The sequence below is a fragment of the Octopus bimaculoides genome, chromosome 16 (assembly GCF_046866305.1).
Source record: "Octopus bimaculoides isolate indiv1 chromosome 16, ASM4686630v1, whole genome shotgun sequence".
NCBI lineage: Eukaryota > Metazoa > Mollusca > Cephalopoda > Octopoda > Octopodidae > Octopus > Octopus bimaculoides.
In genome coordinates this window covers 21,310,670-21,336,401 of record NC_142943.1, presented here as the reverse complement: position 1 = coordinate 21,336,401, position 25,732 = coordinate 21,310,670, and the positions used below count along the sequence as shown (strand labels likewise).

Here is a 25,732-nt window from a genome sequence, read left to right as displayed (position 1 = left end):
CTGAGGTAAGTGGATAATTTCTCTGTTACTGTAGACATTCTCTTATCTCGAATATTCAGACATCCTTTATGATTGAAGAAGTACGAATCGATTTCAAAATTATTGCGTCTTATCAAGGGAGACATTTATATAACACAACAGTTTGCGGAACTAAATACAAGCTTAACAAATCCCTGAAACTCACGGAAACGTTTAATAATTTTAATCACATTATAGCTAGTACACAATAACTATTCTTCATTCCCCTATTGTTCAAGGAATTCGTTCTTTGAATTTTTTATCAAAAGAATTCGGGCAAATGCCATAAATTAATTATTTGGGAACGCCCATATGTGGCAAAGAACAAGATGCCACATAACTTTGCTTTCGTTTCTTTTCACTACGGATATTCTTGCGATTCTCTTTTAGAATATATATTTCACTCTACCAGTAGAACTGCTTCACTACACCAAATAAACATCGTCTTTTAACACATCTTTAGAAATCAATGTTGATGTCTTTTCAAAAGCTTGAGGACGACTATCCTTTTAAAGAGTTCTATAGGTTTTCCTGAGAGTACTGATAGGAACAGGGTACCGACATTGTTTGATTTCTCTGGAATTTTCTTCCATGTTTTATTTCTTCCGCTTCCTTAAGTATTCTTTATCTTATTTATTAATTATATATCAAAGTCGGGGCCGGATTAAGACCCAGAGAGGCCCTAAGCACTTTGAAGATTTTGCTGCCCCCATATGCATGTAATTCTAAATAAAATCAATTATAAACCATAAAATAAATTTTTATTTTTCAAAATGAAACAAAACTAACAGCAAGATAGGAAATAATGTTTATTTTTGTCCCCTTCCACTTTATTTATATTTGAAAAGTTTTCTCCTACTTTTGTTTAATTGCAAACTCTTTGATAGGATCCTCACAATGGTACCATGAACACTTCGAAATTATATTCCCAATCGTATAAAACACTTAGAAAATTATTTCAGCAAGTTTAAAGTGATTTCTTTTGTGCCGTAAACCATTAACCATTTCTGTGGTGCCCACACCCTTCCCTTGATGCCCGAAGCACGTACTTATTTTGCCTAATAGTTAATCCAGCGCTGATCGAGATATGTAAACAATAACAATAGCATCATTAATCACAGGTTTTCTACAGTCCAACCACTGGTTCGCTGACTTTTTAACGGCAAGTGTGACAGGAAGAATGTTCTTACAACTAACCTGCAGTAAAATAAAGAGATGAGAAGTTTCGTGACATGCGCAGATTTGTTACAACTATATCAGCCAATTAACGTCAAGCAATCTTTGTTTGTTGTTGATTGAAGGTTTTCATTTATCAATAACGATTAGCCTACTGAATCCATAAAATCCAAAATTCAAGTCTACAACTATCAAATCATCCCATAAGTAATGTCCAGATTTTAAATAAGGAAAACAAGCGATCGAATCTTACATTTTAATGAACTTTAATCATCAGTATAGTCTCCATGATTATCTATGACGCCTTTCCATCTAGTCGTAAGCTTTTTAATCCCATTAGTGAAATCCTATTTCGGTTTCGAAGAGAAGAACTCTAAAAGGTTAGTTTCGACTTACTCGGTTGTTTCGTGCGTTAATATATCCAAATGATTCTGTAAAATACGGAACAAATGGTAATCAGAAGGAGCAAGGTCTGGGAAATAATGCGGTTGAACAATTTTCTCCCAGCCAAGTTCCTTGATCTTCAGTGACGTGATCTTCAAAGCAGCATGCAAACGCTTTAATTGCTGACAGTAGATTTGAGCATTGATTGTTGCATTAGTTGGTAGCAACTCTAAGTGGGTGCCTCCTTTGGAATTCCACCAAACAGAGAGAAGAGCCTACTTCACATGGAGTTCCCATTCTGGTTGTGGTTGGGCCCTTTTCCCCCTCACCAAGCCAATGTCTAGGACTCTTAACATTTTGGTAGTGGACCCATTTTTCATCACCGGTCACCTCTCTGTCCCACGAGAACGAAGAGAAGAGCCGAAGTCTGCTCGGTATTTGCAGTTGGCTTCAAACACTTCATGAGGCACCCATTTGTGAGTTTGAGGCCTTCCCAAGCTATTAAAGATGGCGGTGAACGAAGCTTGAACGAAGCCTGCTTGCCAATTATTCAACTGAAACTACGTGATCTTTTTCAAGTTCTCCCAAAATGACAGAGAAAGAAAGTGAAAGATGTATGTACGTCTATATGAAATGGACGCGCGCGCGCATGCATGCGCGTGTGTGTGAGAGAGAGAAAGAGAGTGAAAAAGGGAGACAGAGTGAATGAGTGAAGGTGTGTGTCGTGATAATTGATGTGTTTTAAGGTACACACACATTTAGAAAATGTGACGTCATCGTATAAAATGTTTACGATAGTTGATTTATGGAAAAGATTATAATGTTAAATTTTTGAAATGCAAATATGTGAATGGAAATTAAGTTTAATTTGTAGCCGAAATAGTACTGAATCTTTTGAAACCCCATACGTCAAAATCTGTAACCCGGTTTTGGAATGCATAAGGAATATATATATATATATATATATATATATATATATAGGACAGGCTTCTTTCAAACTGAAAGTATTATCTCAAATTATAATAATACTGAAATAGTGTAAGATATAAGACATTGCTCTAGGCTCGCATTAGGCAAGAAGTTGGAAATTTATTTGGCCCATGACACTGCATGGACCTTGGCTTTTGTATTTGACGACTGTTGCTTTAAGTATTTTAGTTCGATTTTATGTATATATGTATGTATGAGCCAATGAAGGAGACCTCTACATGGTAGCTAGACCTGGTAGAAATAGCAGCCAAATCTCCCTCAAAATACCCTACTGTCTTAACCCGACAATTCTGCCTATTATGAATGAGAAACTGTAACTAAAGATTAAGATTATTTACCCCAAAGTTGGACGGTGTTAAGTAGTGGATATGTTTGGTGATTGCATGTGGTGGTTACTTTTGACTGCTTCTTTTCAATAAGGATAATTGATTGATAACGTATCTTAGCACAATATATATATATAATTTCAAGTGGAATCGGACATCATAAGAGAGACAGAGAGAGGAAAGAAGAGAGAGAGCATAATGACGGTTTTGACTGTCATCCTGTACTCCCCTTGTTGCTAGCGAAATGGTATGTACTGGCTGTCTGAGCAAACACGTTGCTTTTAATGGCGGAACAAACAGGATAAAAAGATTACAAAAATAGCGATTCTCACTTTGAAATTAACAATTTTGAAAATCTTTTTAGATTACGGAACGCCCCGCTCTCTCATGTATCCATGTATAAAATTTCAACGCGATCGGATGAACACTCGAGCTGTAAGTGCACAAACAGACAGACAGACAGAACAGATTTTATATATATATATATATATATATATATATATATATATATATATATATATATATATATATATATATATATATATATATATATATATATATATATACATATACATATATATATACACATACATACATACATGCATACATACATACATACATACATACATACATACATGCATGCATACATACATACATACATGCATGCATACATACATATATACATGTATGTATGTATGCATAGCATCATAACATTATAATTTTGAAATATCTATAAAACCATCAAAAGTGTGTTTATTTTTTTTGTTTTTTGCTTTGATATTAGTGTTGCTTAATATGTTTTGCTAAAATTGCTGTTTCTTTTCAGATATCATCAGAAAAAGGTAATTAAAATCTATTAAAATGACAGATCTATCGGACTTTCAAAGAGGCCAAATTGTTGGTGCTTGTATAGCAGGCGTTAGCATAACGAAAACAGCCGAAATGTTTGGTGTATCAAGAAGTACTATCTCAAAATGACAGCCTTTGAGAAAGAGAGAAAAACCTCATCGTCGAGACAAAACTCTGGAAGAAAACCAAAACTTTCAGATAGGGACCGTCAGACTCTTACACGAATTGTTAGAAAGGATCACAAAAGCACAGCTCCTAAAACTACTGCAGAGCTTAATGATCACCTTGAGAACCTAGTTTCTACAAAAACTGTTCGCCGGGAGCTGCACAAAGCCGGATTTTATGGGAGGGCTGCAATCAGAAAACCACAACTTTGAAAAACAAACATTGCAAAGCGTTTAGAGTGGAATAAAAACCTACAGAATTGGTCTCTAGAGCAGTGAAAGAATGTTATTTTCTCGGACGAGTCATCCTTTACCTTATTTCCGATCGCGTACGTTTGTGTGTGTGTGTGTGTGTGTGTGTACTGTGCATGCATTTGTTTGTGTGCGCATATATAGTCATTTGCTTCGGGTGTTAACTCTGGAGTTTACACTATTAACCTCATTGACAGTAATCCGGAGATTGTTTCTTTTATTTCACACATGCCAGGAAATCACCTAACATCCACAAAGTTTTTACAAGGAGAATGGCACGAACAAGTCCTTTTATTACATCAATTTACAATTGTTTCATCTGAATTCAATCTCATGAATATTGCTATATTATGCATATATTTTTGCATAATTTAGCAATATTCAAGTGACAGAACTCAGATGAAATAATTGAAAACAGGTGTATTAAAAAGATTGTGCGTGAGTGTGTGTATGTGTGTGTATATTGCATGTGAGTGTTTGTGTATGTGAATTGGTGTGTGTGTCTAGGTGCATGAGTGTGTGTGTATCTGTGTGTGCGAGTATGTGTGTGTGTGTGTGTGTGTGTGTGTGTGTGTGTGTGTGTGTGTGTGTGTGTGTGTGTGTGTGTGTGTGTGTGTGTGCATATGGAAATCACAAGTTCTGCTGGGCTGGACATGATGCAAGATTCTCAGACAACAGGTGGACTCGTGCAGTTACTGAGCGGAATCCAAGAGATCGGAAAAGGTCACTCCGAAGGCCTCCACGACGATGGGAAGAGATGTGTCCAGATGGAAAAGAAGTGAGCAGTCAAGAAAGAATTAGAAGCGCAAGTGGTATGTATGAACATCCGATAGTCTGGCTGGTGCAGTGATGTAGCCCTACGCTTTACATATATGACTATATTACCACTTTACCTCTCAGAGGTAGTGAGTGAGAATGTGACACTTTATGAGAGAACGAGATACCTAATAGGGGAGTGAGTCACAAGCAAAAAGATAGGGAGAAATGAGTATGAAAATTTGGAAACAAAAGAGGGAGACAAAGAAAACTTAGAGAAACTGAAGGAAGCAGATAACCACAGAGTTTCAGATCAGACAAACTTCATACGCATTGTGGCATCGAAATTTAGAATGTTTCTTTCCTTCAACTAACACTCTTTTTTAACTTCCCGTTTTTCTTCTTTTTCCCACTGCTACTTTTTATAAACTTATCGTGTTTTCCCGCCTACTTTTTTTGATAGAGTTGGGTGTGACTTGAGAGAGATTTGTCTGTCATTTCTCAAAATAAATGTAATATAAAATTTTCTTGTGAGATGGTGAATAATAATAATAAATATGGCTTTGTAGGCATTCGTTTTGTAGGGTCTGAATAACTGACAGTTACACACATAAACAAACTTACATACATACATAATACATACATACATGCATACATACATACATACATACATACATACATACATACATACTGGTGGAACGTCCCCATCAAAAACATCTGTCAAGTATAAGCATAACAGGCCGGATATTGTTGTTCGGGACAGACAAGAAAAAGTATGTATCGGCATACAGGTCAGCTGTTCTGTCGACGTGAGTATCTCTTTGAAAATCAAAGAGAAAGGTAACTATGGACAACTGCTTCGAAACCTTCAGTTTCTCTATCCAGATTACAAATTTACATTTATATCAATAATAAATGGTGCAGTTGGTTTGGTAAGTAAATGCCTAACTGCTAATCTCGATAAAGTTGTATTTTCAGAAGAAGGAATCAGCTAACTGATTTGCATATTACAAATACAATCTGTAAGCGGAACAGCAAAACTATGCAAGACTTTCCTCAGGTTTAGAATGTGATATTGTTTTCATTAACTCCATTCCAATGGTGGAGCTTTGTATGTTTGTTAGAAACCAGCTCCTTCTTTAAAGGAAGAATTTAAATAATTAAAAACAGAGAAGAACGTACATACATACATGCATACGTACTTCGTACGTATGTATGCATGTATGTATGTCTGTCTATCTGTCTATCTGTATGTATGTATGCATGTATGTATGCATGTATGTATGTATGTAAGAGGGGGTACTCAAAAGTAACCGGAAACGTTCTCTGTGGGACAAGCCCGTTGTATTTCAGGCTTCCGCTGCTAGAAGCCACTTGATGCAACACTCAGGCATCAGTCTGCCGACCGGCATCGTCTTTTGACGTCGTACTGGCACGTGGTGCGTCTTTGTTTGGCAGTGCTTCTCCCCTGCTCGTCGGTTTTTGCGATGGCTGAAACGGAGGAATATCGTGCTTCCGTGAAATTCTGTTTTCTGCTAGGAAAAACGGCGGCCGAAACAGTTGTCATACTTCAAACAGCTTACAAGGACGCTGCCATGAGCAAAACAAGTTTACGAGTAGTTTTCACGCTTTAGGAATGGTCACTTGTCGTTTGAGAACCAATCCCGTTCAGGGCAAGCGTTGACCCCCCCCCCCCCCGAACGAATGAAAACAGCACGAAAATTCATGAACTGATCTTGGAGGACCGTCACCGAACAATTGACGAACTTGTTGATACGACTGGTGTATCCTGGAGCCCCTGCCAACGAATTTTGAGCGAGGGATTGCAAATGAAGAGTTGCAGCAAAATTTATGCCTTGCTTGTTCACGGAAGATCAAAAACAGTTATGAACTGAAAGAACAGTTGGAAGTTGATCCGGGCCTTTTTTCGAAGGTCATCACCAGCGACGAAAGGTAGTGCTACGGAATTTGCAGATGTGGAAGAGGTGAAAGAAAAAAACGACGGCGGCGTTAAAAGGCATCACTTCGCAAGAGTTCCAGGACTGCTTCTTCGAACAGTGGAAAATGTATCTGAACCGATGCATTACTTCAAATGGAGGATATTGTAAAGGCGATAAAAGTGTGAACATGTAAAATAATATTGCAAAATTCCGCTTTCTTTTGGGTGTCCCCTCGTATGTATGTGTATGTATATACATACACACACACACACACACACACACACACACACCCACACACACACACACACACACACACACACACACATATATATATATATATGAACTAATTTTTTAGATGGTGGGGAATAACTCGAAGCACACACATAAAGCTATAAATAAATAATAGCATGTAAATATTGGGTTGAAAATCCTTTTTGGATAGATGTCGAAGGCCGCATAATTGTCGTCATCTTCGTCATCGTCGTCATCGTCATCGTCGGCATCATCATCATCATCATCATCATCATCATCATCATCATCATCATCATCATCATCCATGATCAGCAAAAACGAGGTAAAAATAGCGTGTACTACTAGTTATATTGCACATGTATACACACACACGCAAGTGTGGTACTATATGTATTTGTAGCTGGGTGTGGTTTTGTGGATGTTATTGGGCCAATTCAGAACCACAACACAAATGTTTTTATTACGAACCTTGTCAGAAATTTCCGGCCAATTGTGCTAACATTATTCTCATTCTTCACAACTTTCTTTAGTCTCACCAAGAACAATTCAAAAATCTCCAGACACCTAATTATTTGGATGATTCAAGACACAAAGGAAAAAAATTCATATAGACAAGATATAGTGCTTCGTGTTTCAATTTGTTTTGAATTCATGTCCTTGAATCTATATTATTATAGTTTGAGAGAGTCAAACCAGCGATGAAAAATTTCTGGGAATATAACCAAAAACGCATTCCAATGACTAAAACAAGTAAAAGATAACAGAAAGAATATATGTTCAACCATTTCTGACTTAAATATTTCTCCTTTTATTGGGTTGTCCGGAAAGTTCGTGCCGATTTATATTAGCTTACCTTTCGACTTATTTGCCATGAAACCATTTCAATTCTGAGAAGAGGGTATTTTCAAGTTAAAGGAAAGATGGAGACGCATTGTGCAGCAAAATGGTTCATATTTGGTTGATTAAAAATGTAATGGCAAGTATTTATTGACCTTTAAAAATCGGCACGAACTTTCCGGACAACCTAATATTACGACATTTCGATGTTACTTTATTTCGACATTTAGGAACCATACAATTTTCTTTTTATAGGATCTTTTGCAAATGAATTGCATGTTACCAACACAGGCGTTATATTCTAGTTATTCTTGGATTGGTTTAACTTTGGTGAGGAAACTGTGATATGTGGTGTTAGTTTTAAATACAGTACTGATATTGCAGATTTGAAATTCCCAAGACACGGTAGAATTTGGTTCAAATCCAATCCAGGAATAAAACACTGGGTCACTATCATCGATCAAATCAATTGAAATGTAGTTTTGATATAAATATTTAATAATCGTTAAAAATATCTTAAACATTTATTCAAACAAAATACTATTTTGTTATATAGTTACAAGTCGACTCTTTATATACAGAGTTAATCCCACGAGATCCGTTATGCTTTTTTATTCTTCCGAGATCGATAAAATAAGTACCAGATATGTACTCGTATTGATTTAATTGATTACAATCCTATCCCAATTTGTGTGTCCGTGTTTGTGTTAGAAATCAATATTGATATTAATAGTATTATTCATAATCATATTTCAATTCATAGCCATAATAGTTTTCAACTAACAATAATCATGTCCCAAATTACCCTCATTGACTGTGTGGTGCAGGCATTCGATGACGAATTTTTCATTAGGGTAAAATTAAAATTTCATAAGTATGGATTCAAAGGTAAGTACATAAGAACCGGTGTCTTTCTGTTTTATGACGCAGAAAACTATCTATGACGTCAGGCAAAATCATAATAAAAAAGGTTATAATTATTCTTGCTACTTACATGTTGAAAGTAATTTTAGCTTTTTTTCTACAACAGAATTTCGACGAAAATATCAATTTCTAATATAAATCAAAAGAAATTGACAAAATGAAGAGTGGATTAAAAGGAACAAAAAGAAAAGGTCCACGAACGAGGTCCCAGACACGCGGTAGAAAATTTAAATTTGCAGAGCTAAAATTTGCCAATAAAAGGGCCAAGAAACATAACCATCCTGCCAAATCTAACTCGAAACACATTGAACATGATTTAGATCAAAAAGATTACGGAATTATGGGATGGCTAGTTTCTTTTATAAAGCAAGTCACTCCAGCAGAATACAAAAAAGGAGACATATTTTTTGAAAATAAGTACATGCTATGAACAAATAAATCAAGAATGACAGGGAACTTAACAATGTACGTAAGACTGGATTCCTCGGATACTGAAGAATTTCTTTTAAATGATTTTGTTGTTTATTTTTACAAACATATTTTTATTTACTCACAAGAATATTCTAACGACAAAACCATTTCGTTTTGTTTCTCATAAAAGAGAAAATTTATAACTTCGACTTCGCAACTGTCAAGTTTTCTTCTAGCGTTTAAACATTTCTTAAACAGCAATTACTTATTAAAAGCTAGGTTTCATAATGTTTAAGTTGTTTGTGTACTATAATTAGATTCCAAAATCTATATACAAAAAAAAAAACACTACAAATTTTATAACCTATCACCACACATTTTAAGCTCTTGTGATAACAATAGAAGGGAACTGGTCTATTTACAGTGTCAACAACTCCTTTAGAGAAATAAAGTTTTTAAAAAATTGATTCCACACATTTATGCCGTATCTGCGTTCGTATTTTCACCACCCTTTTCCATGTAGGAAGTAATGCCGGATTTAAGCATGAGCTAGACAAGTTAAAAGTTTAAGACCACATCTATAAAGTCTTAAAAATAACTGTAAAACGTTTCGATTTTAGTGATGTAATATTTTAACAAGGAGCTTCCAAGCTTTTATCTAACTTAGAGCCTCACCTTATGAAATGGAATGATGTCAGTGAGAAAAAAACTTTGAAAAGCTCTTGTCTATGGTAGTAGGTTTGAGTAGTAGATTGGCGTTATTCCATAGAGCACAAATTAACTACCTATGAAAGGGTATAACTGATAACCTTAATTATTGTTCATTTATTAGTAAAGGAGACGCATAATCACAGATTTATAGAAAACAATAAACGGGATTGTGTTATATACATTTTCATTGGAGAGTGCCTTAGTAATATAAATGAAGTGAAATATCTATAAATTCGCAATTGAACTTAAACATAAGAGCTCATGTAAAATGCTTTGGGGTTAGTCGGAACACATTTCACAGAGGCGCTTATTTTGTATTGATAAATCTACTTCTTAATATTTTTCTATAGATATACATGTGTACAACAAGCTCAGTCAATAAACACATTCAGAAGAAGTTTAAAGAGGTTCTGGAAAAAGAAAGTTTATGCCACCCAAGTCTAAAAGTTCCAAATTGTCCCTCACTGAAAACATATTACAAGGCATTCTGGAACACACCAGTAATTATAAGAATTCAAGCATTATATCGGCATCATTTCTGTTTTCGTTCCAATGATGTATTCTATCAGGTACCTTCAACTCTAAGTTCCATGTCATTTTGGTTTGCCATCAATAAAGAAGGTTTATTAATCCACAACATATCTTCGCATTTACTCTGGCTCGTAAGATTTAGTAGGAACGTGTTCCTATTAAACCTTCTCAATATCAACTATATACCCATTTAGTAACGACTACGAAAATATGCCACGTGACCAATACAAAATGAAATAGAGAAATTATTTGCTGCCTCGTTTCGATTACTTCCTATTAACTAACTGACACAAAAGTTTTCATTCCTGAGTACAGTATTTACTAAAACTAAAAGTTTCCAATAAATAAATGATTTTGCTTAAGATGGGAAAAATACAAAAATTTTAGTACGTTTGAAAAGCTTCATTGACTTGTTATGGCTAAAAGGTAGTATGAAAAAATTTCACAAGATGGCAACACAGTTCTTACCAGTAATTATTTAAATTAAATTATTTAAATATGCTTTTGCTTAAAAACGACGAAAGTTTTTCAACTTAACCCACGTTCCGACTAACTCTACTTTTCACTCTCTTTTCTACGCGTCTCGATTTTAGGGCTGAAATTGTTTTTAAAATCCTATAATACTGTATGACAATTTGTATTGCACAAGAATGGACAATCTACTAGAATTCTTTTAATCTACTAGATTCCTTTTAATATTATATCCATCAAAGGCAGCGAGCTGGCAGAATCGTTAGCACGCTGGGTGAAATGCTCAGCCGCATTTCGTCCGTCTTTACGTTCTGAGTTCAAATTCCGCCGAGGTCGACTTTGCCTTTCGTCCTTTCGGGGTCGATAAAATAAGTACCAGTTGAAAACTGGGACCAATGTAATTGACTTACCCCTTCCGTCGAAATTGCTGGCCTTGTGCCAAAATTTGAAATAAATCCATCCATCCATCCATCCATCCATCCATCCATCCATTCTCCTTCTTCTTCTTCTTGTAGAGTCCTCAGGCACCTCTTCCAAAGGGTCCATTCAGAGGCAACCGACACCAGACTTTCCGGCTGCATTCCTAAGCGTGATCTTCTAAATCGAGGGATATTATCCAACCATCTCGTTCTTCGTCTACCGCTAGGACTACTGGTGGTTGGCTCGACTTGAAGAATTCACCTTGCGATTCTTTCCTGTGACATTCTAATCACATGACCGTAGTACCGGAGCTGTGACCTACGTGGAGAAGTAACATCTCGACCTGGCATACTAACGACTGCCAGCTCGCCGCCTTACTGGCATACATACATATTGATATACATAATTGTATACACATGTATACGGAAGATCTTAGCATTTTTCAGTTCTTGTAGTAAAATAGTAATTGTATGCACTAAGATACAATATGAAAATACTTCAAACGCAGAGAGAGGAAGAAAGAGAGAGAAAGAGAGAGAGAGGGGGGTGAGGGGGGGGTGAGGGAGGGGCAGGGAGAATGTGATAACTAAAGAAGCACTGACGTCACAACTTTGCTTCGTCTTGATAGGCTTTCTTCTCCCCTCCCTCTTCTTGGCTAAAATCTCCATATTACTTTCACCCTTTTTCTCTCCATGTTTCTTTTCACTTTCACTTTTACTCAGCTTCTCACTTTCTAGAATCCTCCCTTACATTCTCTCTCTCTCTCTCTCTCTCTCTCTCTCTCTCTCTCTCTCTATCTATCTATCTATCCATCTATTTATATTTTTGCCCCGTGTTTCTCTCTGTCTCTCTGTTTCTCTCTTTCTGTCGCTCTATCTCTCTCTTCCTCTCATGTTTTAATGTTACAATAAATTAATATTACAGAGATGTACTTGCATAGCAAGTGCCCTGATCTGAGATCGTGTGCCAAAACAAAAACAATTGCAGCGTGGAAGGTGTTTATAAGCCATTTAAAAACACACAAATACCGTTAGATTCACTTCAACTTTTAAATTTAAATTTAAATCTAAATTTAAATGTTGAAGTGAATCTAACGGTTTTTGTATGTTTTTAAATGGTTTATAAACACCTTCCACGCTGAAATTAATAATACTCTTGTATTATATGAACTAGCCGGCTTATCAACTAGCATATCTACATTTCCTTCCGTAGTTGTCTACTCTCATAATACCGACAAACATCTAAACCAAATAACCGAATAACCAAAATGAATAAATAAGTAAATAGATAATAATGGCGGTGTCCCGGCATATAAATGCAGAATAATGTAGACCTTCTTCCTCCCTCCTTCCCCCCCCTCTCTCTCTCTCTCTCTCTCTCTCTCTCCCTCTCTCTCTCTCTCGTAGTCTTCCCTTCTCCCTCTTTAAATATATTTCTCCATTCTAGTTATTACCTCCCTCAGTGTAAGCGTAACACACAGACAAAATAGACAAAAACCGCAGGAACGCATAGAATAATATAAGATAAAAATTCAAATCAGATAGCCCTAAATTTAACGTCAGAAAAGAAGTCAAAACGGTCGCGATTTCAATACAGGTCGAACGATGCAGATAAAGTTAGACGATTGTTGTGCTGACGATGCCTATAGAAGCAGAAACACGTGTCCATGACAGTCCTCTAATCTCCATACAACAAGCCTGTTCTTTTCTTTAATGACATAGCAACATTAGAGAATTCTCGAGAGATTATCTCCCCTTTTCATTTGAAACTGGTCTTAATTATCATTTGGTAATTATGACACCCACAAGAGACGGAGAGGATTTTAATTAAATCAAGAATTTATATTGTATTGTATTTGATATACTTGTATGGAAAAATCGATGTGAATTGCGCACCCTAATATGACCGCTGATTTCTATTCAATAGGTTTCCATGATCAAAGCTGATCTGGTGATAGCAACAACAACAACAACAACAACAACAACAACAACAACAACAACAACAACAACAACAACAACAACAACAACAACAACAACAACAACAACAGCCCCTTCAATATCGTCAATGCTCCTGCCGCCATCAAAACTAAAACCATCCAGTTCTTCCCTTACACATCACACCTATGACACACAACATCGCCGCCGCCACAGCCACCACCACCACCACCACCACCATTACTAGGATCCAATAAAAGATATTCTTCCCACGTTAGTTGAATTTATCCCCTTGATATCTTAAATTATATTGTGGAGTTAGTCTAAACAGAGCTTCTCACAGCACTTGAATCTCTGGAACTTTTGTAAAAGAAAAACAAAAACTATTTGGATTACTAATATTCTCCAAGACTACATGGACTCTTGGTGTGTATTTATTCAGTTGTTATTCTCAATGGCTGCTGTTCCGAAGAGGTATGTGTATGTGTGTGTGTGTGTGTGTTTTCTATGAGTGTGTTCCATCATCTGGCAACTCAACACTCTGCAGCGTGATTGTGATAAACATTCCACACGAGAAGCCATATATTCATTCGTTTAGTTATCTCAATGATCTCTCTCTCTCTCTCTCTCTCTCTCTCTCTCTCTCTCTCTCTCTCTCTCTCTCTCTTTCTCTCTGTAGAGATAAGGGTTTCCTTCCGCCCAAGAATGGTTTACCGAATTGATATCTCAGCTCCTTGATTCTCTGGAATCTTCTCCTTTCTTCCTTTCCTTCAGTTTCAAGTGACGAGAAGGGTTGAACATGTCCTTTCATAAACACTGCAGTCAAGAAACGAAAAGAGCTGCAGTTTTTGACCGGAATGAATTTCGATAAGGTTGTTAACCCAAATAGAATAGTATTTTAGCATAATTATAAAATAATGAACTCCAACAAATAAGAATAAATAATTATTTTATTTATGATTTGTTAATGTTAATTACTGTTGATTACGTGAAATCAATATTGAAGTTGTTGATTACACAATGTAACACATGTTTTGTTTATTTGTATTTTTTAATGTTCATATATGCATTTTTTTGCCACTAAATTCAAAAATCACATTCGTTTTGACGTAACATCGATAGTTATTTATTTATTCCTAATTTCATATTTGCTTTTTATAGTTGTAACTTTTCTCTACAGCACTTTGTTGGTTCAATCTATTCTAGTATTGTAAGGATAATTACACAACATTTAGTACTTTTTCATATATTGAAAGGTATTTAGGAAGTATAATATTAGTTAGAACAAAAAGAAACAATAAAACTCTGCACTGTAAATGCCTTGATAACTCTTTTCTTAAGATGAGAAGTGCTTTGGCGATCGAGATTTTCTGGAGTGTATACCTTCATCTCTTCTGACCGAGACCATATATAATCTCCCATCATAGCAGTATCCCATCGTCCTTGGTATCTTTTTCCATAGTTGCGATGTCCTAATGAAATCTCTCACCATGCTCCTCACTGACATCACCCATGTTTTCGGGGGAAAATCTAGGTGAGAGTGCAAAAAATTAACCTTTAAGGACATACAACAACCCATTTTCTTGAAGTTTTCAATAAGCTTTGTTACCGGCTGTTTGTAAATAGGATCCTTGGGATTTCCTCGGAATCCATGAACTACATCACGAAATGCACACCAAGCTTCTTTTTCAACTTTTGTCATTGCTCTTTCCAGTTTCTTAGACTTTAACATTACATTTACTTCGGGCCCAACAAATATGCCACCCTTAATCTTAGCCTCAGATAGCTTTGGAAACATAAGACAAATTTCTTGAAAAGCTTCTCCTCTAAAATCTAAGGCCTTCCCAAACTGTTTTACCAATCCGAGTTTGATATGAAGTGGGGGTAATAAGATTTTGTTGGAATCCACTAGAGGCTGTTTGAGAACATTTAACATTCCTGGCTGCAATTCCATTCGTGGAGGCCAATGTACTCTCTTGTAATGACCATCATCAGCTCTGCTGTCCCATAAGCAAAGGAAACATGAATACTTTGTGTATCCCCCTTGCAAGCCAAGCAAGAAGGCAAACATCTTGAAATCACCACAAACATCCCTCTTGAACTCAGCGTAATTTATTTTGTCGAGCAGTTCTTTGACATTATCGTAATTTTCTTTCTTCTGTGTGGAGTGTGCAAGAGGCAAAGAAGGATATTTATTTCCATTGTGAAGCAACACTGCTTTGAGACTTTGTGTTGTGCTATCTATGAACAGTCACCATTCTGCAGAATCGTGCTTGAGTCCAATAGCAGTAAACAAACCAATCACATCTTTACAATAACACAGATCATTAACATTTTCATCGTAAATTTCAAATTCTTCATGGCGTTTCCGGTATACAGATGTCTTTCAGTCTTCCCCCAGTAGATTCCATTCCTTCAACCTTGATGAAAGAAGTTCAGCTCCTGACTTAGTGAGACCCAGATCCCTGATTAAATCATCTAGCTCACTCTGGTTTGGAAAGTGAGGCTCCAAAGTCGTTCTTGGTACGAAAGCTTCCTCCATTTCTTGGCTGCTGCTACTTGTTGACTCTTCAGATGAAATATTTTCTGGTGGTAGTGGTACTCGTAAACTGTCATCATGTGGGACAGGGGCTCTAGATGATGGTATGTCTGGATACTGAAGAGCTTGTCTTCCTTTCACTTTTCTGTACTTTGTCACATCGATCATACAAAAGTAACAGTCGTCATGATGGTTCTTTGGCTCTTTCCATACCCTTGGAATGGCAAAAGGCATTGACCTTCCTGTACCTCTTAACCATCCTTCTAGAGTAGATCGACAGCTTCCACATATCACATGTGGGGCCCATGGTTTGTCCTGGTCACCCATGGGCATTCTGAAATAGAGTCTGTACGTTATCCACAATTTGGCACCTTTCACGATCTTATATAATACCTACTTTTTTCCAATATAATAACCACACACATAGCAAAATGTATCTGGAGAATTTTTACATACTCTAGTAGCCATCCTGAAAGTAGCAGAACTTAGTAATTGGTCTGAAAGACAAAATTAGACATAGATTTAGTAGCGGAACATTATAACAATACCGAATATATAATAACATTGAAAGTCGACATATTTTTATAACTGTTGATGATACACAAAAAATAATTTCGTTTTTGGAATCAGCAGAAAAAAATTGGATTGATAAACAAAAAAAAAAACCCCATTTTTTCTGCTGATTCCAAAACTAACAACAGCAATATATATTGAAATACTTGAATCTGTTTGGTAGTGTAGCCATAAATGGCATCTCTAAACTATCTCTTTAACCCCTCTACCCTGTCTAATTTCCGGAGATCGGTAAAATAAGGGCTAATAGTAGCATGTCGAAAGAAATTTTAATTTTCCATTATCTTCGGTTCATTCACATTTAGGATACATTATAATAATTGACACGTGTTTGGTTGGTGCTGTAGTTTATCAACTCCGGTGGGACAAAAAGCAAAGTTCATCTCGGCAAGATTTGAACTCAGAACAACCTAAATAGCCTTCTACCAAATTTAGTTTTGTATACTATCAAAAGAAATCAATATTTAAAATTAGAAAGAAACTCATTTGTTCAAGTATTGATTCGTTCCTAACAGTACTTTTCAACCAAACTCTTCTCTAACAGATCTTTTCACAGCAATTTCCTCCACTCTAATTTACTGGCCAACTTCAATGTCATGCTTGCATTTCACGAAGTTGCGACTGGTCAGATTTTGTTGATCACGTAGGCAATATTCTAGCGAATTGCGACATCGATTGATTGTTGAATAGTCCCACTACAACCTTGGTTCCCAAACTGAGGTCCGCGAAGCAATTTTAGTGGGTCCACGAAGGGTTCGCCAATTTTCAGATTCTTAATGTTCAAAGCCCTAGATTTTCCGGTTTTAGCTAAAACTGGAACCATTGAACAAGCACACACTACACAGAGAACCCCTAATTTACGTGTTAAAAAAAATCTTACAGATAGAATGCATTTGAGGCGACGCGCGCAGGACGTACACACACGTACTTGAATGCAAGCGTCTCTTTACGGCTTTATCAATCGGTGCAGGAGTATGGGTGCAACAAGTCTAAACAGGATTGAAAACTGGCGGTGTAACAGCCCAGAATATACCCCTGCTCAGGCTATACCCAGAGCTAGTCTGGGCTAACCCAAACTATACCCGCTCCAGACAACCAGACCAATGAACTTACGATGGTAGATATGTCGAAAATGTAGGCGTTCGTAAATGTGTAATGGTGAAAACAAATCGCAAGCTTTTCATAAACCACTTTTGCGGACTATGTCATAAATGAGCCGGTGTTACGGCCGCTGTAACACCCCAGAATATACCCTTGCCCAGACTATACTCCATGCTCGCAGACAAATAACACAGATGTACCTCAAATATAAAACTTGCTTCAGGACAGATATAAAAATTTGATACCACTCGATGAACAATTAAAAGTTACATGTAAATTTCACTTTAAACATAGTAATTTAGAATTATCAGATACAAAATACTTTAAAATATACTAATATAAACCCAACGCGAATGACTCATAGCACAGGTGCGCTGCGCAGCATGCGCGAGTCGTCAATTTTTTCAAATCTATCTATACATTGGGTTTATATTGGTGCATTGAATATTTGCATTTGATAATTCTAAATTGCTATGTTTAAATCGAAATTTACATGTAATTTTTAATTCTTCATTGATTGATATCAAATTTTATATATGTTCTGAGGCAACTTCTATAAGTGAGGTACATCTGTGTTATTTGTCTGCGAGCATGGAGTATAGTCTGGGCAAGGGTATATTCTAGGCTGTTACAGCGGCCGTAACACCGGCTCATTTATGACATAGTCCGCAAAAGTGGTTTATGAAGAGCTTGCGATTTGTTTTCACCATTACACATTTACGAATGCCTACGTTTTCGACATATCTACCATCGTAAGTTCATTCTTAATTTTACTTTTTATGTTCGTATTAAGTATCAATAAGTAGGGACCTAATAAGCCAATAAAAAGACTGACAGCTAGTAGTGCTGTCAGAATTAAGACGTTTTTTGTAAACGACCGTGCTAAGGAGAGGTGACGAGAATGGCTCCTTTATTACATCGCACGGTCGATACAAATAAATATCAAAAGGATAAATGAGTATAAGTGCCAAAAAGAAAAGAGAGACGCAACCGGGTAGAATGTTTAAGAGAAAATTTTATTGATAGGTTAACATGTGTGTCTGTGTGTGCGTCATATATGCATAATAATAGACAGGCCGTCATGTATACATAATGTGTATGTGTGTACAAACATAGAGCGTTGAAAGAGTCTATAATATGACGTTAGAAGAATGTTCAGACACAAGGATGATAGATACCAGTTCGTAGTCAAGGTACACGATAGTTGAAATGCTGTATGAAGTAGTTGTGGCTGCAATGCAGAGCCGGTTGAGGTACTGTCGTATAAGAAATTGTAGCTGCAATTCAGAGCCGGTCACTTGTTACAGGAGTTCTCGCAGGTCGTATTTGCTGCTAACCATGGTGAAGTAATTCACAAACAGTGTGGAGATAGAACCTGTGCGAGTGTTGCTGGTTGCTGTGTACGTAGAGAAACAATGTTCACGACGTTAAGAAGATGGAGATTGCCGTATGCTGTTAGAAGAGAGTTGATGAGTTTCCATATGGCTGCTGTTGTGTCGTCGCTGGAACTGGCTGTGCTCTGTAGTCAATGGCTAGACCTCAAAAGGTCTGGAACCAAAATACCTCGACTCACTGTGTGGCTGAAGTTTTATAGGGAGCAGTCGGCTCACCTGGGTTTAGAAGAGACTGTCTCACGTGACCTTATTTGAAGGTTGCGATTGGTTGGGTTGCATATTGGCGCGCAATAGAGCAAGAGATAAATTGCGCCAATACCAACCAATCAGTGTAGTGGACTCAACAGGGTCCAAAAGGGTGGTCGAAGGTTAACTGATAAAAGTAACAAAGTTTTCTCAACAGACTGAAATAGTACAAAATTCTGTGCATTTACGACAAAACATTTACATGTTATATTTATTTGTAGAATGTATTTTACAAAGAAAAGGAGATATGACGGGTCATATTTGAGCTTTGGTTTCACTGTGCTTACTGCTGGTAGAGTAGAAAAACCACAGTGTGTTCTGTGCTCTGAGGTATTGGCAGCTTCTTCGCTGAAGCCCAGCAGGCTAAAGAGGCATTTGGAAACGAAACATCTCAGTGCATTCAACAAAGACGAAGAAATTTTTCTGACGCCAAGCTGACAGATTGGTCAAATCCAGGCTTGATGACACAGGAATGTGTATGCAAGACGTTATGACTGGTCTGAAAACCTCCTACGAGGTTTCAAGGAAAATTGCTGCTGCAAAAAAACCTCACAACATTGGAGAGTGGTTAGTTCTTCCTTGCTGCAAAGATATGATCTCACTCATGCTCGGAACGTCCGGACTATAGAAGCTTAAACATGTTTCACTTTCCGACAACACCGTCAGTCGACGAATCGCTGAGATGTCTGATAATATTTTGTTTCAGGTCATGTCAAAGACAAAAAATATCAATGTTTAAATATGTCGTCATCCATATTGATGAAACCACTAACATGGCAGATTTAGCACAACTTTGTGTTTATATACGTTACGTACATAACAAGCTCCTGGAAAATGAATTCCTTTTTTGCGAAACCCTCAACACCCGAATCACTGCAACCAATATATTCCAGAAAGTGGATCAATTCTTTAACACGCATGGCATAAACTGGGAGCACGTTGTTGGCATGTGCACCGACGGTGCTCCAGCAATGGTTGGTTGCCGCTCTGGCTTTCAGACAATGGTGAAGAAGTCTCCTAACGCAATTGGTACGCATTGTACACTTCATCGCCAAGGATTGATGGTTAAAACAATGCCCGACCATTTGAAGAATGTTTTGAATGATGTGGTCAAAGCGGTAAATTTTATCAAAGCCAATTCTCTAAACTCGCGTCTTTTTACTGACTTGTGCAAGGACAATGGCTCCGATTTTGAAACGCTTTTACTGTATTTGCATGTGAGGTGGTTATCCAAGGGGAAAGTACTGAAAAGAGTATCCGTTCTACGAAAGGAGATACACGAATTTCTTCGTGGTGCTAAAAATAGAACTGCACAGACAATTTTCCAATACTCGGTTCCTTATATGTCTTTCCTTTTTGGTCGACATTTTTGAATCAGTTAATTCTGTTAACTTAGCACAACAAGGAAAGGACATCACCGTTGTCCACTGTCATGAAAAAAAATGACTGCATTTAAAATGAAACTCCATTTGTGGCATTCTAAATTGGAATGTGAGAATTGTGCACCATTTCCGAACTTCAATACTTTCCTTGATGAAGATGACCTTCGAGTTGATGCTGACATCCTCGACATAATGAAACAGCATGTCTTAATTCTTCACGCTGAAATACAAAGATACTTCCCCGACTTACAAAACTTCGGAAAAGTTCATTTCATCACCAACCCCTTTACAATCTCTGTTGTTGATCTTCCGTCAGAAGATTACGTTATTCAAGAACAGTTCATCGACTTACTGAATAATGGAGGTGCGAAAAACGCCTTCCATAACATGTGTTGCAGTGAATTCTGGATTGAGATGACGCAATCCTATCCAGTTGTGGCCAAATTGGCCCTCAAATTCATCGTTCCATTCGCCACAACGTACAAACAGGAGCCGGCTTTTGCAACTTTACTCGCAATTAAAATAAAGGCTCGCAATAAACTGGAAGTTGCGCATGACATGAGCGTCGCATTATCAAAAATGCAGCCTAATAAATTTTGAAAAAGTTTGAGAACCAAAGCACTACAAGCTTTTACAGAATTATTCCACAGGTTCCTTTCTCAACTCTTGTGATAGAAGCCATGTACATGAAAAAGAAATCCATCTAGTATCATTAATATATATTTCCTCGAAAGGGGTGAGCTGGCAGAAACGTTAGCACGCCGGGCGAAATGCTTAGCAGTATTTCATCTACCGCTACGGTCTGAGTTCAAATTCCGCCGAGGTCGACTTTGCCTTTTTCATGCTTTCGGGGTCGATAAATTAAGTACCAGTTGCGTACTGGGGTCGATCTAATCGACTAAACCCTCCTCCCACCAAATTTCGGGCCTTGTGCCTAGAGTAGAAAACAATATATATTTCCTCGAGTGCTAGGGCTAACACGACATTCGGTTTACCATCATTAAACTAAATTCACTGCACAAACATACGTGCAGGACACTCGATTCACATCCCACCCAGTTTTCACGGGAGCTGTTCGAGCTGGTATCATCTGCATCACCCTCGCCGGTCAAGGTGAGCCTTTAAGAAAATTAAAGGTGTGAAACATCTCTGATTGAATTATCTAAAAAAGAAAAAAAGAAAACTTGTTAAAGCATCATAAATTGTATTAAGTAATGAACCGGAATAAAGTGCATTCAATTCCTTATTAAATATTACGTTGCGTTTTATTATCTTTTTAAAGTAAAGTTTTACTATTTCAAGAACTTTAAAAAAAAATTGTCTAATAAGCGCAGGCATGGCACTGTGGTTGAGAAGATCGCTTTGCAACTATGTGGTTTAAGGTTCAGTTCTACTGCGCGCCACGTTGGGAAAGTGTTTTTTAACCGGGCTGACTAAACCTTTGTGAGTGAATGGAACTGATAGACGAAAACTGAAGTAACTCGTGTGCGCGTGCGTTGTTTGTTCCCCAACGTCGCTTGACAATCGATGTTGGTTAATCTACGTCCCAGTAACCTAGCGGTTCGGCAAAATAGACCGATAGAATAAATACCAAACTTTAAAAAAAGTTGTGGCGTCGATTTGTTCGACTAAACCTTTCAAGGCGATGCCCCAGCATGACCACAGTCAAATGACTGGAACATGTAAGAGATAAACCCATAAGACAGATTATTGTCTCAAGACAGTAAGATTATCGGCATAGGCTTGTGGTAACTTTGTTTTTGTAGTACCTAGGGAGGATTATTATATCAATAATTATTATTCTAATAATTAATTACTTCTCATACCATTAAAACTTTTCTAATTTCCAAGATCATCCTTTATAGTTCATTGCGTGATAATATTCTCTCCCGTTCTGTTTCAATCAGATTTGTTTGCGAGTGTGGAATTATTTAGTGTTTAAAAGTGGGTGTGTAACAAGAGAGAATTGAGCACCGAAGTAAACATTTTGCAGTATGTTTATAGTTTTGTCCCTCTAAGTCACGAATTCAGATCCATACGGAAGCAGTAACTGTGCTTTCCATTCAAACCCTTGAATTCTAAAAATATAAATACCACACATACACACAGGCAAATAAGTAGCTGCCAAACACGAAATTTGTATCTTACGTCAATGTGAAATATCAACATATTTTAAGAGCCAAGGAAGGAACTTCTATGTGATCAATTGAGCAACTAGAAATAACAGCCAAATCTCACACTCTACCATATTTAAAAGAAATGAGATCAGATACACATAAAAACGAGATGATCACAAATGAAAGGGAGGTGGAACTCTTTACTGCAAGAGCAGTGATTCCCAACGTAAGGGATACGCCGACTGGTGGCACTTGGGAAAATTGTGGTGGGCATGGGATCCAAAATTTTCACTTTTTTTCTTCTTAATGGGATATGGGATTGTGGAAATACTTTTCTCATTGCAAACATACTGCACCTTTACTCAGCCTAGCCAAACAAACTGTGTAAAGACTATTACAGTGTAGCGCTATTTTGATACCCTAGAGTAGATATTTCTTTAGGGAAAGTATATAATTATGAAATATTGATTTCAAATTTTGACCAGCAAGTTCAGAGGAAGGGGTAAGTCGATTACATCGACTCCAATTCTCAACTGGTGTTCATTTTATCGACTTTGAAAGGATGAAAGGCAAAGTCGACCCCGGCAGAATTTGAACTCAGAACATAAAAAATAAAGTTGTTTTTTTTTACAACCACTGGTGAGGCAGACATTTTTGGAGAAAATTATAGTGGGGAGAATAGGTTGGGAAACACTGCATTTCGGTCGATCCTGATAGATTTTGGTTTAAATTTGTAACAACATTAGGTCCTATAAAGTCATTAAACCAAAATGCACCATAAATATTCGATTGTATTGAGACATGGTGATTGTGGGGGCAACCTAAGTAGTCTATATCACTTTTGTGCACTTCGTACCAATTTAGAATAACATCAGAAGTGTTAATTGGCGCATTATCGTTCTGATAGATTGCGCTATTATCAAGAAACAATGTTTGTACCAAAAGAAGACATGGCCGGCTAAAATATTCAGATAATCTTTTGTCTTAACTCTACCACGTAGAACAACTAAAGGGTCAAAAGAATTCCGTGGTATGCCCAAATTATCAGACACCTCCATGCGTCACGGTAAGGGCCAAACAATTAGAGTTGAAAGTTTCTTTGGGTTTTCTCCAACCGATGGTCCCCCGCCAAAATACAGTATTCTAAAATTATTCCAAGCATTAAAAATGATATATTTCCCTTGACTGTTGTTTAACATGCAAATTATGTCATTGTTGGATTTTAAAAAATAACTCTGTCATTCTGTGTAAATATGGGTATGTACATACGTACGCATACATACCTATATATATCTATATCAATCTCTCTTTCTCTTTCTCTCTCTCTCTCTCTCTCTCTCTCTCTCTATATATATATATATATATATATATATATATATATATATATATATATATATATATATGTATGTATGTATGTATGTATGTATGTATGTATGTATGTATATGTGTGTGTATGTATATATATGCACACACACACACATATATATAGTATCTCACAGAAGTATGTACACCCTAAAGGATTATTTGCTATGTTCATTTGGTGTGACCGCCCTTGCTTTCAATGACTGCATTAAGTCTTCTGGGCATAGAGTCGAGTAAATTTCCGCATAAAACCGATGAAATCGACCTCCTTTCATTCCTGAATGATGTCTTTCAACTGTGTTACATTGCGGTATTTTTTCTCCTCAACCTTCCTTTTCAAAACACCCCACATGTTCTGTTGGGTTTAAATCAGGTGACATGGTAGGCCAAGGCAATACCTTTACCTTTTTATCTGATAAAAACCTAGTCATCATCTTTGAAGTGTGTCTCAGGTCATTATCATGTCTTCCTAGTTCCTTGATGCTTTTCAACATTTATTTTCTGCAATATGTCACAATAAATCCTTTTTCTCTCAATAAATGTGAGTCCTCTCACACCAGCTGCACCAATGAAGTCATCGAGTAACTCATTAAACAAGACTCACCCCACCTCAGCTGAGTATGTGGAGATACAGTACTGAGGGAAGTGGCTTTATGTGAGGTGATGAAAGGATAAAGCATGATAGAAGGACAGAAAAAGGTGTCTTGTTGTACAAGAGATACTTAGCTAACCCCATTGGAAAAGAGTAACAAATATTGCTCATTTATAACCTGTGGTGCTGGCTTGGCTGTGTGGTAAGAATCTTGCTTTCCAACCACATGGTTCTGGGTTCAGTGGTACCTTGAGCAATTGTCTTCTACTATAACTTTGGGCCAACCAAAGCCTTATGAGTAGATTTGGTAGATGGAAACGGACATATGGCGTAGTGGTTAAGAGTGCGGGCTACTAACTCCAAGATTCCGAGTTCGATTCCAGGCAATGACCTGAATAATAATAATAATAATAATAATAATAATAATAATAATTACAACAACAACAATAAATAACAATAATAACATCGAAAAATACCTTAGGAATGAGAACCCAAGACACCTGATGAAGGCTGGAGGGTATATCAGCCAAAACATTGTGTTAACAACAAACAAGATGAGGACAATTATCCGTCAAATGTAAATAATGTAAATAATGAACTGAAAGCTTGTCATACATCATCATCGTCGTCGTCGTCGTCATCATCATCATCATCATCGTTTAACGTTCGCTTTCCATGCTGGCATGGATTGGATGGTTTGACTGAGGACTGGCGAGCCAGAAGGCTGCACCAGGTTCCAATCTAATCTGACAAGATTTCTACAGCTACATTCCCTTCCTAATGCTAACCACTCTGAGAGTGATTTTTACATGCCACCAGCACAGGAGCCAGTTAAGCGGTACTGGCATCGACCATGCTCAAATGGTGCTGAGTGTGTGGGGCATAGTATTGAGGGATATATATATTCTGTAAATAATAATATTTTATAAGCTTAAAGCTTATAAGTGATCACTATGTATTGACTAAAGAAAATAGCCAAATATTGGGCATATAAGCCCTCGACGGAAAAAAGTGGGTTTTTGTACCCCCACTGCCGCCACCACTTAACAACCAGCATTGTTGTGTTTATGTTCCTGTAAC

At 37.1% G+C, this 25,732-nt stretch overlaps 3 long non-coding RNA genes across 4 annotated transcripts; 1 reads left to right on the top strand and 2 right to left on the bottom strand.

Annotated features, from left to right (window-relative positions):
- Positions 1 to 813: 813 nt before the first annotated feature.
- Positions 814 to 11,869, bottom strand: LOC106870716 (uncharacterized). 2 transcript variants are annotated; one of them, XR_016244596.1, is made up of 3 exons: positions 11,403 to 11,869; positions 1,448 to 1,625; positions 814 to 1,215 (listed from the first exon to the last, which is right to left on the bottom strand). It is a non-coding gene; the product is annotated as an uncharacterized LOC106870716 (long non-coding RNA). The 2 variants fall into 2 exon arrangements; XR_001409559.3 differs by lacking the exon at positions 11,403 to 11,869 and adding an exon at positions 7,576 to 7,666.
- On the top strand, positions 8,744 to 10,627 carry LOC106870713 (uncharacterized). The gene is made up of 2 exons (XR_001409557.3): positions 8,744 to 9,333; positions 10,341 to 10,627. It is a non-coding gene; the product is annotated as an uncharacterized LOC106870713 (long non-coding RNA).
- A 6,688-nt stretch (positions 11,870 to 18,557) lies between the features above and the next one.
- On the bottom strand, positions 18,558 to 25,043 carry LOC149132296 (uncharacterized). The gene is made up of 2 exons (XR_016244594.1): positions 24,831 to 25,043; positions 18,558 to 21,743 (listed from the first exon to the last, which is right to left on the bottom strand). It is a non-coding gene; the product is annotated as an uncharacterized LOC149132296 (long non-coding RNA).
- Positions 25,044 to 25,732: the final 689 nt, after the last annotated feature.